We start from the raw sequence: 16006 nt of genomic DNA on the forward strand, positions 1-16006 counted from the left end.
GTACCACTAGGGGGACACTGACCCCCTATTTGAGAACCACTGCTTTAGATGGTCGGTGACTGCAGCAGTAATCTATACGGTGGCTTGTGTGGCTCATTAACTAACACATACAGCTAGCATTGTTTAAACTGAGCTTTTTGATTTTGGATAACGTGATGCTGGTGCCTTACAGGAATGAGAGCAGGACCAAAGACTTGATGAGTTTGTCTCTCTCTGGTTCCTGTAACGATAGTAAGAGCTGTGCTTCTTGAGCTGCAGCTCAGTGCTCTTACTTTTTAAACTAAATTTACTTCTGACAAACATTGAACTCTAAAGGTCATCCTGCTCAGGATCCTCTATGTCACATGTGTCAAACTCGAGGCCCGAGGGCCAAATCCGGCCCCTTGCAGTATTTGATCCGGCCCGCATTTCAATTTAGGTTCACAATACATTTAGGCCCACATAGTTTTTGTCGCTTTTTCAGGCAGTTTATGCGTTGTTTTTCAATGCTTTAGGCACTTTGTTTGAACCTTTTTGATGCTGTACTCAATGTTTTGCCACTTTTTCGGAAGTTTATGGCGCTTTTTACGATATTTTTGGCACTTTCTGATGTTTTTGTCACTTTTTCAGAGAATTTTGACGCTTTTTTTCGGCCTTTAAGGCTTACTTTTTTCAATGTATTTGTCGCTGGCTGAGGAACTTTTTGGGGGCTTTATTAGGCCCAAAATGTAAGTGAGAAGACTGCAGTATATGAGACATGCAATAATACAGTCATAATATTTGACTTTTTCAATAATCTCTACGTGTCTGGCCCTCGAAGTGATTCTCATTTTCCAGTGTGGCCCTCTGGGAAACTGAGTTTGACACCACTGCTCTATGTTAACCTGACTCCACCAGATGGATCGCTTCCCATCTGCTCGGCATATCCATCTGGGAACTTTCCGTTGGAGAACTTTTGGGAAGGGGCGAAAATCCTGGTTATCTGATTGGATAAACCACCTGTCTATCACCACCTATAGTTGGTGATAGACAGGCCAAATCAACCAATCAGATCAAACCTCTTGCCAAAACCAGTCGGGAGAAGAGCAGAAACATCTTTTCTTGCCGTTTTTTGCTCTTCTTCCAATGAAGGAATACTTTCTAATTCGGATAAAACTCGCTGCGATAGCTACGCTCATCTCCTCCGAGGAAGCCGCCACGTTGTTTAGACCGAACAGTCGCTTCTCGTTGCGTCACACCTAAACCTGCCTCAAAACCAACGCTGATTGGTCGGTCGTTTGGCGAACGGCTCCAAAGTTTCTCTATCTCAAGATGCCAGACTGATCTGAGAGGAGAAAACTGGAGCTCGCCAGATCAGGACGCTCTCATGAGGCTACCTCTATGTTGCCTTCAGACAACAACAAAATACAGCGGAAGTCTGTTTTAATTGTTTTCTGAAGAACAAGTGAACTACACAGATGCAATATCAAAACCTGCAAAGTTACAGAGAAAATACAAGAAACCCAACAAATTCAGTTCTAATAAAGGGATAATTATCACTTCTGGGTCTATCATGCATCATTTCACTGCATGTTTTAGCCCATTATACACAAATTATGTTTGATTTACATGAATCTACTTCAGAATATACATTTTTGGATTGATTTCTTATTGGTTTCAGGTCATATCAGTGTCTCAAGACTTTGAGTTACATAGTCAGAATCAAATCCTTTACAAACTAATTAAAACATGGATATTAATTTATTGAAATTATGCGACCACGGAAGGCTTGTATCACGTGGATGCGCTGACAGTTTTGTTGTCATTACTTACAATTCCTCATGGCGGAGACAGAAACTACGCACTGTAGCTTTAAATGGCACAAACATGGTTTGGTCCTTTTTTTTTATTTAAAATCATTCAACTCAAAGTTTCTGATTTATTTGAATTCATAAACATTCTTTGGACACCTACAATGTAAACGAAATAACAAAACCATCTATAACAACAGCAATAATGGAATTAAATTTGTATTTTCAGAGTGTGAATGAGAATGACTTATTAGCATTTTTCTGAAAGTGTAGTTAGTGGTTAACTGCAAGTACAGATATTTTATGTTTGCATTTCAAAATATCACTTGTTTGAAAATGTTAAATTAACCTTTTGTGGTTTTTTTCTTCTTTCTTTTTAGCCCATCATGTAACACATGTTGTATAAAGGCCCTGACACACCAACCTAACCAAAGGTTGGTGACTCGAGTCTGTTCGGTGTGTTCTGAGCTGTCTGCTTTAATTTTGGCCGATTTGACTTGTTGAATCGGCCTGTGGGCAGTCTGACTCAATGACCAATCTGATTGGTGGTGTGCTAGCCCTTGACTAGCGAATCAGTGCACGAGAAACCAGAGCTGCCAGTATCTTGTTATTACTCACCGTGGTATTCTCTTCTGTTCAGCGAGTTATAACATCAACAATCCTCCTTGACTACTATCACCTCTCTCTGATGGAAACAAGGACTGACCACAGCGTGCTCTGTGTTTACCACGTCTAGACAGATGTTCCTAGTAGTACAGAGGCGTCAAACTAATTTTCCCAGAGGGCCACACTGGAAAAAAGAGACAAAAAAGGGCCAGACATGGAGAGCATTTTTGTTGACATGAAGCCCTACAAAAGTCATCAAAAGCCATCGTAGAATTTAGCAAAACAATTATAGATTTTCGTTTCTCAGCCTGAATATTAAAACTCTCTCTCTGCTTCTTCTGGGGGAATTTCTGAGTCTCAGAGTCGGCAAATCTGCCAAACTCTGCTTTGTATGTCACGTAATTACAGTTTAAAAAAACACTTTCCTGTGACACATGGTCTAAAGCAGTGGTTCCCAACCTGGGGGGGGGCAGCAAAGATCACAGGGGGGGTTGCAAGTCTTTATCTGGTTTAAGGTTGAGGTTAAAAAATATATATATATTTGCACATGTTAAACAAATTATGATAATGCACTAGAATATATAATGTATACAAAAGTCTGTATAAAAACTATATATTTTATTTCTCGCTTAAAATTGTAGGCAGGCTACTTAGTAGGCCAAACCTCTGGGACCTCTTAACCTGGGACCCTTGCTGTCATCAGGTCAGCTGCTAGCTGCTAGCTGTTAGCTGCTAGCTGCTATCATCTTCGTCTTTCCTGCCGCCACGGCATCACTATTTTATGAATGAAACGTCAAAGTGCTGATTACTCCTTTTGTATCAAAAAAGAAAGTAAGGCTCTCAGCTTTTCTTAGACATAAGTAGACGCCAAGGAGAAACCACTGGTCTAAAGAGATGGTTCCTCGTTTCCGGTTTACAATAAAGATTAGCGCCGCCTGCTGTTATGGAGACGTATTGCGTCTCGCGCATGCGCAGAACGTACGCTGAAGTCGGCGTCTCTTCGGTGCGTTCGGAGGAACTTTTCTGAATGATCGGTCCAACGGATCGGCCGTCTGGTTGGTGTGTCAGAGCCTTAAATGCTCTTCAAGCAGATAATTGTAAAGAAACGCATCACAAATATGTGCTGGTTGGAAAAAACCTGTGTAATCTGGTTGTTGGGCAACCATGTAAGTTTTATATTGTAAAAAAACAAACAAATTATTTTAACAATTTTAAATTTTTTCATGGAGGGCTATTCTCATATTCCCCTCTGTAGAGAATGAAATGTGTTGTACATAATGGTGTAAAGTGAAAGGGTGGCCCAGATATGATGTACGATAATTATTTTGCTATTACAACAGATGTCTTACTAAATACAGAGATATAAATATGTATTGCTCCATATAATGTTAATTTACCTTTCTTAGGCTATTTACAATGTTTTTGAGACACCTTGACATTTTGAATTTGTTGTTTATTTGCTAAGAGACACTGAAAATGTAAAGTTTTAGCATTTCTACTGATTCTGAGAACATAAAATGTGATTGTAATGTTATTTTGAGACCCAATTCCCAGAAAACATTGATATTGGACCATTAAGCAAAACCCCAGATAATGATTTATTCATGATTTAATAGTAAGTTAGCCTGGCTGACACCAGACTCTTCTCAGCTGTAACTGAGAAGGGTCTGGGGGAAGCTTCATTCACAGCCCATTTCCAAAGGTGCGTCACCAACGGACGCCACTCAAATGACTGTGTACGCAATTGGATAGTCCTTCAACCAATCGGAGCAAAGATCTGGGTGACGTAGCAGCGACAGCGGCATCAACGGCTGCTGCGCTTCGGTGGTCATGTTGAATGTAAACACAAAGCTGCTCGCTGTCGCTGCGCTATCATCGTGTAAAGCCCGCCTCAACGGTTGTGATTGGTGTAGAGCCCGCCAACGGGTTGTGATTGGTGTAGAGCCCTCCCAACGGTTGTATTGTTAGGCCTCTAGTTGGTGTAAAGCCCTCCTCAACGGTTGTGATTGGTGTAGAGCCCTCCTCAACGGTTGGTGTAAAGCCCGCCTCAACGGTTGTGATTGGTGTAGAGCCCTCCTCAACGGTTGGTGTAAAGCCCGCCTCAACGGTTGTGATTGGTGTAGAGCCCTCCTCAACGGTCGATTTAGAAAAATTGGAAATGGGCTTGAATGGGCTCTTGGGTCCGTGTAACTCTTTATCAGTTCAATTTTCTAAGCACAAACAGACTTTTGGAAAAACATAAAAATGGTTTCCAATATCCAAGTTTTCATTTTTTTCCGCTTTGACAATTTAAAAAATTGGATCTTTAAAGGTTCAGAAATTTAGAAAACTACAAAATTGCGTCTGGGCTCCAATTATTCAATACTGCCACCATGGTATTCTCTCGAAAACCATCAGTTACAGGCACCTCTGACCCCAAGGTCTATCAGTTTTCCATTTTGGTCCATATGCAGTTAATGACCTGCATATTCCACAAAATAGGAGAGAACACCATGGCAGAATTATTGAATAATTGGAGCTCAGACGCAATTTTGTAATTTTCTCAATTTCTGATCTTCTGAATAAAAAACAGAAAATTGGAAAAACAGTTTAAAGATCAAAGTTTTTAATATGTCAAGGTGAAAAAAGAAAAAATGGATATTTGAACCCATTTTTCTGTTTTTCCAACTGTCCGTTTGTGCTTAGAAAATTGAACTGATAAGCGTTACACGGACCCTCTTGGCCAGACGGACTTGTAGAGTAAAATCTCAAATTAGCCGGAAGTTCGTCAGGGTTTTCCCAGGCTAATAGTAAGTAGTAAAAAGTACAATTTTTCCCTCTGAAATGTAAGGGTATACTCAAATAACTCAAGTAAAGCAACTTGAAATTGTACTTAAATGCAGTACTTCAGTAAATGTACCACTGCTAGAATGATCAAATGTTTTCCCACATTGAAACCAACAGCGAAATCTAATATTTCCACAAATTGAGCCACTGCTCGGTAAAGGAAAAAATAACCGTATCTAGAATATCTTGTTAGTTTGTTGGTTTCTTTGGATAATGACTGTTGCTAGGTTGTTAGCTTTAGCTGCTAGCCAGCGTCAGTGAGTGAACGGCCAGCTAACGTGGACACAGAAACAATCAAATATATAGTCCGGCTAAGGTAGCTTGTGGCCATCTTCCACATTTAATTCCAACAAAATATTTGGACCAATCGTTACAACAAAATCAAAAGATACTACAAATTCAAAATGTCAACGCAAGCACGCATACTTTGCTCTATATCACTGTTTTTGTTTTTATTAAAGCCATAGAACTAGTGATGGTCAAATGAAGCCTCGTGGAACCATTTTCTCTTATTTCTGAGCCCACTAGATGGCGCTTTCTCTTCAACAAAAGGTTGAAAACTACACTGAATAGAGAGCCGAAGTCACGCCCTTCTACTTCCGTTGGGGCCTTAATGTAAAAAATATGAACGGTAGTGAACGGGGAAGGGGCAAATTATTTTTAGATCCCGTTTGAATTGAGCCATGAATTACACATGATGTTCATCAGTTTAATTGATCATTTCGCAAGTCAAGAAAGTCTTTGCCTCTCCCCGTTCACTACCATTCATATTTTTTCCAAATTAAGGTCCCATGAGGTCCACCGGAAGGGGAGGGCTTCGCCTCTCATTCCTTTAATCCTCCTGTTGTCTTGGGTTCAAATTTGACCCATTTTCAAAAAATTTATATCAGCAATTTGGGTTTCTGTCAAACAAATTGCCAAAAATGTACATGGATGGTTCCATTTAACGTTCTTCTCAAGTAAAATGAAGGCTCAGAACAGAATTTTTTTAGCAATTTCTGCTTTTTAAACTCAACTAAATTAGGTTTAGTGTCCATGAATTCCAAGAATAAGTGTAAAACTCTTTGTATAAGTTGGTAGTAGTGTGAAAAAAGCATCAAACGTAAAAGTGACAAAAAAAAGTTGTAAAAAACAACGAAAACATTGAAAATACAACAACTTAAAAAAAATAAAAAATAAATTAAAATATTCTGACAATAAGCGGAACAAAAACCTCAACAAAAAGTGCCAGAAGCCTAGGGGGAAAATTTTTTGAAAAACGTGTCAACATTTCTCTAACCGGGAGGACAGCACAAGGTTAACCTTTTTCTCTGAACAGAGAGCGCCATCTAGTGAGCTCAGAAAATAACGACACACCTAAACCCGCCTCAAAACCAACGCTGATTGGTCGGTCGTATGCACGGGCCCCAAATTTTCTCTATCTCAAGATGCCAGACTGATCTGAGAGGAGAAAACTGGAGCTCGCCAGATCAGGACGCTCTCACCAGGCTACGATAACATTACATGTGTTGTGGAACAGAGCTAAGCTAGCTAGCAAGTTGAGCATCAAGCTAGGTGATGTAAATTGTGTGAGACGAGAGCTGTAGTCCACTGGGAGATGTAGTTCACTGAGCGGTCTCACACTAAACTAAGCGGTACTATGACAAACCTACGGCTAACTGAGACTTTCTTCGGCTGAAAACTTATCTTTTAAATTGACGAACATCAGATGTGTAATCTATGGCTCAAATTCAAACGAGTTCAAAAAATAATTCGCCTCTCCCCGTTCATATTTTTTTCCGAATTAAGGTCCCATGAGGTCCACCGGGAAGGGCGGGACTTCGGCTCTCTATTGCCGTTCCTTTAACCTTTTTCTCTGAACAGAGAGCGCCACCTAGTGAGCTCAGAAAATAAAGACAGTTGTTCACGAAGCTTCATTTGACCATCAGTACATATAACCACTACTACTAAACCACTCGTACGCCCTGAAGAACTACAGTTTTGATGAAAGTATGTAAACGTATGATACGAAGCGTCACGAGGAAGTCGTCAAGCTCGTTTTCATATGATAGCCTACAGTTTTTGTTGGCAAATTAAAAGATGTTTATCTGATTTTTATGTTAACTTTATTGTAACTTGATGTCTTTTGAAATATACTCACTGCTGAGGATCTGTCATGACATTGTTTGATTTTGCTTGTTACAGGTATAATAAAGAAATTCACACAGCGGCCACTTTTAAAGTGCCCATATTATGAAAAAAATCTCCTTTTCAGGGATTTGGGGTGTTATTTTGTGTCTCTGGTGCTTCCACACACATACAAACTTGGAAAAACATCCATCCATGGTGTTCTGAGTGAGATCTGGTTTCTGAATGTGTCCTGCCTTCAGTCTCCTGGTGAGCTGGTCAACATCTGCACGGCTTTCTACGTCACTAGCCGAGACGAGGGGGCTAACTGTAGCATGCTAGCTCGTTCTGAATGGCAAAACACTGCTACAACACACACTAGTTCACCATAATCTCCAAAAGAACTACTTCCATGTCCCTGTTCTGCAGGTATTCCACGCTAAGTTGGAAGCGCGCCCTCGTTTAGAAGAAGTCTCCCGGCTAATCCTGCCTCGTACTGACTGAAGTTGGAGAAACCGCTAGCAGCTGGAGAGACCGTCGCGGTCACTGGGGTGAAAGTCCTGTCTTGTTTGACCCATCCACCCCCTCAAACCAACCTCCCGCCACGGATTTTCGTCCTTTTTATACTCACGGTACATCCGGGAAAAACCATACACGTTGCAAATGTCAAATTTCGCAGCACGCACAGCACACAAGATCTACCAGACCCAGGAAAGTTGCGGACTGAGGTCATGCTGCTACAAAGTTAGACCTGCGAACCCAATTTGAGTGCGGTAAATAAAATGTTTGATGCCGGTAATTTTTTTTTAATGACAGTTTGTATTTATTGTTTCATGTACCGTTGTCATGGTCATACGACAGATGAATTTGGGTTTTAAAATGTCCTACAGTGTGGAATGTCAGAGTTTTTTAGTTTAGGAGCAAAATAGGTTTAAATGTCAGTTGTTGCTGTCGGGCCGAATGAAACAGCTGTTTCATTCGGTCCCGACCAGGCAGTAAACCCCATGTATTCTAAGTAATTGCACAAATAACTATGTTTATACTGTATTTATGCAGGTGAGACATGGAAAAGTGGTTTTAGAAAGGTGTAAATATATTTGGGGCTATCAGATAGGGTCGAGGTTTTGCCATGTTATCCTATGGAGACTGATGGCCTGTGGGTAGTTATGGGAACTTATTTGGATGGCGGTGGCCTTACCCACATAAGAACAGAGTGAAATAACATTTTGTACCATAAAAACATTATATAATTGGAAATGTATTATTCTAGCTATATAAATGGCATAGTGCCATGGTATTTCCATAACCGCGGGATATGCGCTTCCGATGACCGGCAATGAGTTGTTAACAGACATTCACCAAGACGTATAGCCCTGCAGCAATCTATCTGAAATAACACCCATCTGAAGTACCATTCATGATATGTTGCTAAATACTGAAGTTGTGGGAAGTGTGCATAGCTTAAACTGGATGTTTCTTTCGTCCAGGCCAGGAGGGATGAATGAAACAAAACGCCGACCGACTACTGCTTAAATAACTCCCCAACGGTTTTATTTAGAGCTGAAAATGCAACTGTATTTGACAGAGGGACAGATGTAGGTTGCTAGTGACAAAATATTAGCTTTCCGTGTTTTACGATATCTTTGTAAATGACGTTTAATTAAAAACGGTTTCATTCGGTCCGTTCTCCCCTACTGGCTACCGTAGTCGAGGCTGTGATCCCGAAGATGCTTCCCATTGAAATGCATTAGTTTAAAAAACGCGCTGACCACCACAAAAAAATTAGATAATGTGTCCGTGTACACGAATCAATAGTTTAAATAACGTGACCATTTCACGAACTGCCGTTAAGACCGTGTTGCAGCGCTATGAGAGCAGTGAGAGTGAACCAGAACAGTAAAGTTTAGGGTCAGACTGCTAAACATTCAACAGACTCAGGTGATAACTCTCTGTAGGTTTCATCACTATGAACAACCCCTTGACATTTTAATAATACATTGTTATAAAAAAAATATGCAAATGTGTGTTTGAAATGCATTCAGAGTAAAATTGTGTGATTTCAGTTCAGTTTTAATGACAATACAGTAATTTAGTATTATACAAGCTCAATTAATGAAACTAAGGAAGTGAGTACATGTACAAAGAGAACAATATGAAGTCAAACATGTTAGTAAAAATATGAAAGAATGATCCTATTTGGTTATATTTCGTTACGTTTGTCATATTGTAAATATACAGTAATCACACTTTGATCAAATCAGTAATCAGTAGTAGTTTAAAGGACAATTCGGACAAAATGAACCTAGGGGGTTAATAATGTGTACTGAGTCGACCGTTCTCTGGGACATGTTTTCATGCTAATCTAATGTGTCTCTAGCTTGAAACAAGCTACCACAAACCGGTGGTTAGCTCACAGCTGCCGTTTTTTAGCCCTATCTCCGGTTTGCCTTCAACAGAGCGGACAGTAATAACCTAATATACCATTACTGAGTTTAAACTACATTCTCGGTTATATTAGCACTGAATAACTCCTTCAATAAACCGAAACATAACGGTGCACATGAACAGATGCGCAGTATTAGCTCACACATTAAATAGCACCCTGCGTGAATTAGCCTACTGTTGCTAACGTACATTCATAAATCCTGCATGACCTCGTCATCAGACTGACTTATTGATGCACGCACACAGTAGCATCCACAAACTTAGTCCAACGACAACATATCGACAACCTCCAGGCTTTTTGTAAGGTGTGTCGCATTGATTTTTAATGTAGCGCAGCGCGAGGAAAATGACATCACCCAGCAGCACATTAAAACACAGCGGCACCATCGGCGCAGAAGAAGAGGCATATGAAGGGCACGACGGGCGATTTCATCCATCACGAAAGAACAGACGTGAAGCAAGCTGAACTCAAGATGGCAATGTTGGTAGCACAGACTTACAGTACACTTAACAGTAACTCCCCGGTCGCTGCCATTCCCCCACTCAAATCTCCGGATTTTGAAAACCAAATGTTGACAGGTATGGATTAGCTGCTAACGCGCCCGGGCCAGATGGTAAATCTCTATTTCTACACCACTAACGAGGCTCAAAATATCACCACGCTTCCACGGTAGCATAATGAGGGTCCCTACATGTAAACACAAGCATTGAGAACTTTGTAAGTGGAAGTGTGGTGCTATGTTTAGTCTTGTTAGTGGTGTAGAAATAGAGATTTCTTTTCACTTACCCTCTGCCCGACTACTAGCATTATAAGCTAATTAAGCGGTTTTGTGGTAGCTTGTTTCAAGCTAGAGACACATTAGATTAGCATGAAAACATGTCCCAGAGAACGGCGATTCCGGTACACATCTGTTATTAACCCCTATAGGTTCATTTTGCGCCTTTAATGTCATTTATCATTAATTGTTGCTTGATTATTAAGTGAAAAACGGAGGCTACAGCTTTTGGTTTAAAGCTGTTCTCTCTTTCCTCGTTAAAATGGAAAAACTCCATGGTCTTCTTCTCTCCCTTTGGCCGCCGCCATTTCCTCTCCTTATGCGGCTGATTGGCTGTCGGTCCTGCCACTGCGGTTGATAGGCGTCCTCAACAGGACGTCTCCTCTGGGGAGTAGCTGATGTAGGACCAGGAGAGGGCGAGCCAGAGTACGACCTGAAATCACAATTGTATTTTCAAATGGTGGAAAACCAGTCCATTTTATGAAAACAATAATAATACAATTAGATATATTATATTTATATGCACACATACCGTAAGTTACCGTAGTTCATGTAGTTGAAGACTTCTCTGTAGTGGAGAGGATAATCCCAGACCTGGACGTCTGTCACCTGACCATCAAAACCTGAAAAATCAATCACAGGCTCACCTGACCAGACATACTACACACACACACACACACACACACACACACACACACACACACACACACACCGCCAGATACAGACACATACAGAGACACAGAACACACACACAGTAACACAGGGAAACATCACACACACACACACATACACACACACACACACACACACACACACACACACACACACACACACACACACACACACACACACACACACACACACACAGGGAACATCACACACACACAGACACAGCAATTAGATTATATCAGGGACAATGATGAAGATTAAAGATGATCCAATAAGTAGTTTAAGTGATTGTAGTTCTATGATCAAAGTGTTAAAGCCTTTTCAGCAGTGTTGGTCATACTACTTTAAAAAATAATTAGTTACAGTTACAAATTACTTCTTCCAAAAAGTAACTGAGTTAGTAACTCCAGTTACCACATTGTAAAAGAATAATGTTACTCAGCAAAGTAACTGTGACCTTATTTTCCCTGGGCGCAGCGTGCATGTTACATAAACATTCTTGCCTTTAATTTCCATGAGGGAGAAGTAGTGCCGGTACTTCCAGTTTGAGAACGCTACCTTTTGAATTCCCTGGTCCGCCATTGCCATTGTTGCTGTCTTGTGTTTAGTGGTAGTCGGAGATGCAGTCAATCTCTCCAGGCAGCTGGTGTGCAGCGAAGCCTGTCACCTCGCTTCATTCAACCAAATTTTAGTATACGCTCCACTTTATATTCTCAGTAACGATAACGGCGTTGCTGCCGATGGGAAAAGTAATTAATTAGATTACTCCGTTACAATTAAACGCTGTTACTCCCAACACTGCCCTTTTCAGACATACGAAACATTGCAGGCTTCATCTATCTGTTTACGTTTCTGTGACTTACTTATTTTACGTTACTTTCAGTATAATTCAGACAGGACAGGATAGTTAGGGGAAAAATGCCAAGAGTTTGTGCCATATTATTATTGTGATTGTAGTTTATTAAATTGGTTATATTTTACTGAGACCTTTAAAGGGGTGATATAATGATTATATAGGGTATTTTACACTGTTCCTTCAGGTCTCCTAATGGGGTATGTAACATTGGTTGGGCCGGAAATTGCCAGAATGATATTTTATTAGGCCCTTAACTACCCTGTGAATATGGCTCTATTTGGAACAAGAGCTTTTCTTCCAAATATGGTATGCTCATGAATATTCAGAATGAGCTACGTGCTGATTGGTTTGAGCAAACTACATAGAAACACATGGGAGACTCGACAGCAGGTCTCATTGCAAAGTTATACATTGTTTATCGGGCTATTTCGTTATTAAATTCACTTCTGATACTTTTTAGCGAGAAATCAACTATATAAAGCTCAAATATGGGCTGCTTTACAAAAATGGATGGCTAATTGCAAATTTGGTAAGACTGTGTCGGAGTTCAGAGGCTGGTGCTGCCTGTGTTGCTGCCTCGCCACCTGCCATGAGGTACTTGGAGCTCCGTCACGGCTGGCAGCCCACAGCACTTCATACCCGCGCAAAGTCACCGTCTCTTGGGCTAAAGGACAACCAAACACCGCTGCCCGACAGAGCTCCAAGGACTGCAACTCCCCTCTTCCTGCTAGCTAAATGCCCGGTGTATGTGAGTGAGAGCTTGTAAGAAATAAAAATAATCAATCAAGCTGGCTATGCTTTATGAGGATACAAATTATAGTTGAATAGTATTGTGTGTTTAGTGTGTTTTAGTGGAAGAGCACTGTGACAGCTTAGTCAGGCAAAATGAGAAAAGGATACTGTTGTACATTTAGAAAGCAGCAATGACCGGTGGTCAGAGAGCAACAAGAGTGCAGCAACGAAGTTAATATCAGTTTGATATCAGTTTGACCATAAAAATAAGTTACTTCTCAACCTGTGACAGGCAACGCGGCGGCCATTGTTCTCTCTGACCATCAGCACAGCTAAAGTCTAATAACTGATGAAGAATGCGTGTGCCAAAAGACTGGGACCAGTCTGTGCACCAACCAGGGGCGCCGAAGTCTAAACCACGGTACTCCTCCAACTTTTAATAAACAAATCAAAATGCTCTTAGAGACTGATATATGAATTCATGTATAAGCCAGAAAAATTCAGTCTGATGAGAGAAGCCTGTGTGCCCCTGCTCAATTCGGACCCGGTGTACACGTTTATGCTCTTATGATTTTACTTAAATAAATACTTGTTAAACTTTTTAAGTCCTCTGCTTGTCTACTTAGTGGATTTTTAACCGCACAAGCGGAAAATGAGAAGCTAACTATCCGTGATTTGTAGCTACAAATCGCGGATAGTTAGCTTCATTTTGGTCATAGTCCAATATATTACAGTTTGAATTTCATCCGCACGTATATACAACATCAAGCTAAAATATCTTTATTTATTTTTTTATTAAGAAAAACTTCTCAAGCACAGTACAAGTATCAGAATGTTGCATAATGAAATGAAGGGGAAACAAAAAGGAAAAAAAGATTATACAAGCATAATAAATACATACAAATGAACATATAATCACAGTAACATATGCATATACATGTAAACAACTAAATAAATCAGAGAGAGAAAAGAAAAAGGGTTTTATCCAGAGTTTGTCTCCTTGAAATAATTCAAAAAGGGCTCCAAGATTCCAAGAAAAGTTCGGGTTCATTCTAACTCCAAATTTAATCTTTTAAAGTTTGAGGGCAAAAGTAGGTCAAAAATCCACTGGCGGTAGGTTGGAGGAGATGGCAGCTTCCAGTTTATTAGTATAAGTCTTCTAGCCAACAGTGTGCAAAGTGCAATATTATCCCTCTCTAAAGCTGTAAGTTTAACATTTTCCGGAAGGACCCCAAATAAAGCTGTCAATGGGTTTTCTTGTCAACGGTGTCCGATTTCAAGTTAATGAATTTTTGAATTCCAGAGGAATTCTAAGAGGAGGACTAACTATCTCTCATTGATAGAGCTACATCCAGCAGCAGGCTCTATCAATGAGACTCGTGGACAAGCAGCGTTTATTTCCCCAATCGTTTGTTTAAATAACTCAACACATTATAATTACACACATTAAAAAGTAAAAACCTGTGGTAAGTATTGCTGGTGTAACAAGCTCGCTGACCGCTCTCACTCCACATACCCGGGCATTTAGCTAGCAGGAAGAGGGAGTTGCAGGTCCTGGAGCTCTGTCAGAGCAGGGGCATTTCGAGTAGTCAATTTGCAGCCCAAGAGACGGTGACTCTGGGGGGTATGAAGTGCTGTGGGCTGCCATGACGGAGCTCCAAGTACCTCACAGCAGGCCGGCGGTCTGTGAAGGAAGGCAGGCCGGGCGGCGGAACGGCAACAACACAGGCAGCAGCCGGGGCTGAACTCCGACACACAGTCGGACAAAATTTGCAATTAGACATCAATTTTCGTAAAGCGGCCCATATTTGAGATTTACATAGTTGATTTCTCGGATAAAAACGTTTCGAGAAGTGAATTTTAGTAATGGAATAGCAGAGATCTGCGTGACCTAGCTAGATTCAGAAGACTACCTGATCTCAGGTCAGTTGTGTAGCCTATGTAAAATGTTCCTACCTGATCTCAGGTCAGTTGTGTAGTATGTAAAATGTTCTACCTGATCTCCAGGTCAGTTGTGTAGCCTATGTAAATGTACTACCTGATCTCAGGTCAGTTGTGTAGCCTATGTAAATGTTCTACCTGATCTCAGGTCAGTTGTGTAGCCTATGTAAATGTTCTACCTGATCTCAGGTCAGTTGTGTAGCCTATGTAAATGTACTACCTGATCTCAGGTCAGTTGTGTAGTATGTAAATGTTCTACCTGATCTCAGGTCAGTTGTGTAGCCTATGTAAATGTTCTACCTGATCTCAGGTCAGTTGTGTAGCCTATGTAAATGTACTACCTGATCTCAGGTCAGTTGTGTAGCCTATGTAAATGTTCTACCTGATCTCAGGTCAGTTGTGTCGTATGTAAATGTTCTACCTGATCTCAGGTCAGTTGTGTAGCCTATGTAAATGTACTACCTGATCTCAGGTCAGTTGTGTAGCCTATGTAAATGTTCTACCTGATCTCAGGTCAGTTGTGTAGCCTATGTAAATGTTCTACCTGATCTCAGGTCAGTTGTGTAGCCTATGTAAATGTTCTACCTGATCTCAGGTCAGTTGTGTAGTCTATGTAAATGTTCTACCTGATCTCAGGTCAGTTGTGTAGTATGTAAATGTACTACCTGATCTCAGGTCAGTTGTGTAGTCTATGTAAATGTTCTACCTGATCTCAGGTCAGTTGTGTAGTATGTAAATGTACACCCTGATCTCAGGTCAGTTGTGTAGCCTATGTAAAATGTTCTACCTGATCTCAGGTCAGTTGTGTAGCCTATGTAAATGTTCTACCTGATCTCAGGTCAGTTGTGGAGCCTATGTAAATGTTCTACCTGATCTCCAGGTCAGTTGTGTAGCCTATGTAAATGTTCTACCTGATCTCAGGTCAGTTGTGTAGTCTATGTAAATGTTCTACCTGATCTCAGGTCAGTTGTGTAGTCTATGTAAATGTTCTACCTGATCTCAGGTCAGTTGTGTAGTATGTAAATGTACTACCTGATCTCAGGTCAGTTGTGTAGCCTATGTAAATGTTCTACCTGATCTCAGGTCAGTTGTGTAGCCTATGTAAATGTTGGGTACGTTACTGTTCTCTTACACCCATGGGCTGACAAAGGTTCCGGTTTTTGGGAGGTTGAGGTCAACTTCCAGCTTTGTTGGGATTCGCCCGTTTTCAGCGGCAGTTTCAAAAATATGAGATTTTCATAGTAAAGGGTTGTCAGTGGGACTTTGAGCTTCTATGTATG

The sequence above is a fragment of the Perca fluviatilis genome, chromosome 4, assembly GCF_010015445.1.
Source record: "Perca fluviatilis chromosome 4, GENO_Pfluv_1.0, whole genome shotgun sequence".
NCBI lineage: Eukaryota > Metazoa > Chordata > Actinopteri > Perciformes > Percidae > Perca > Perca fluviatilis.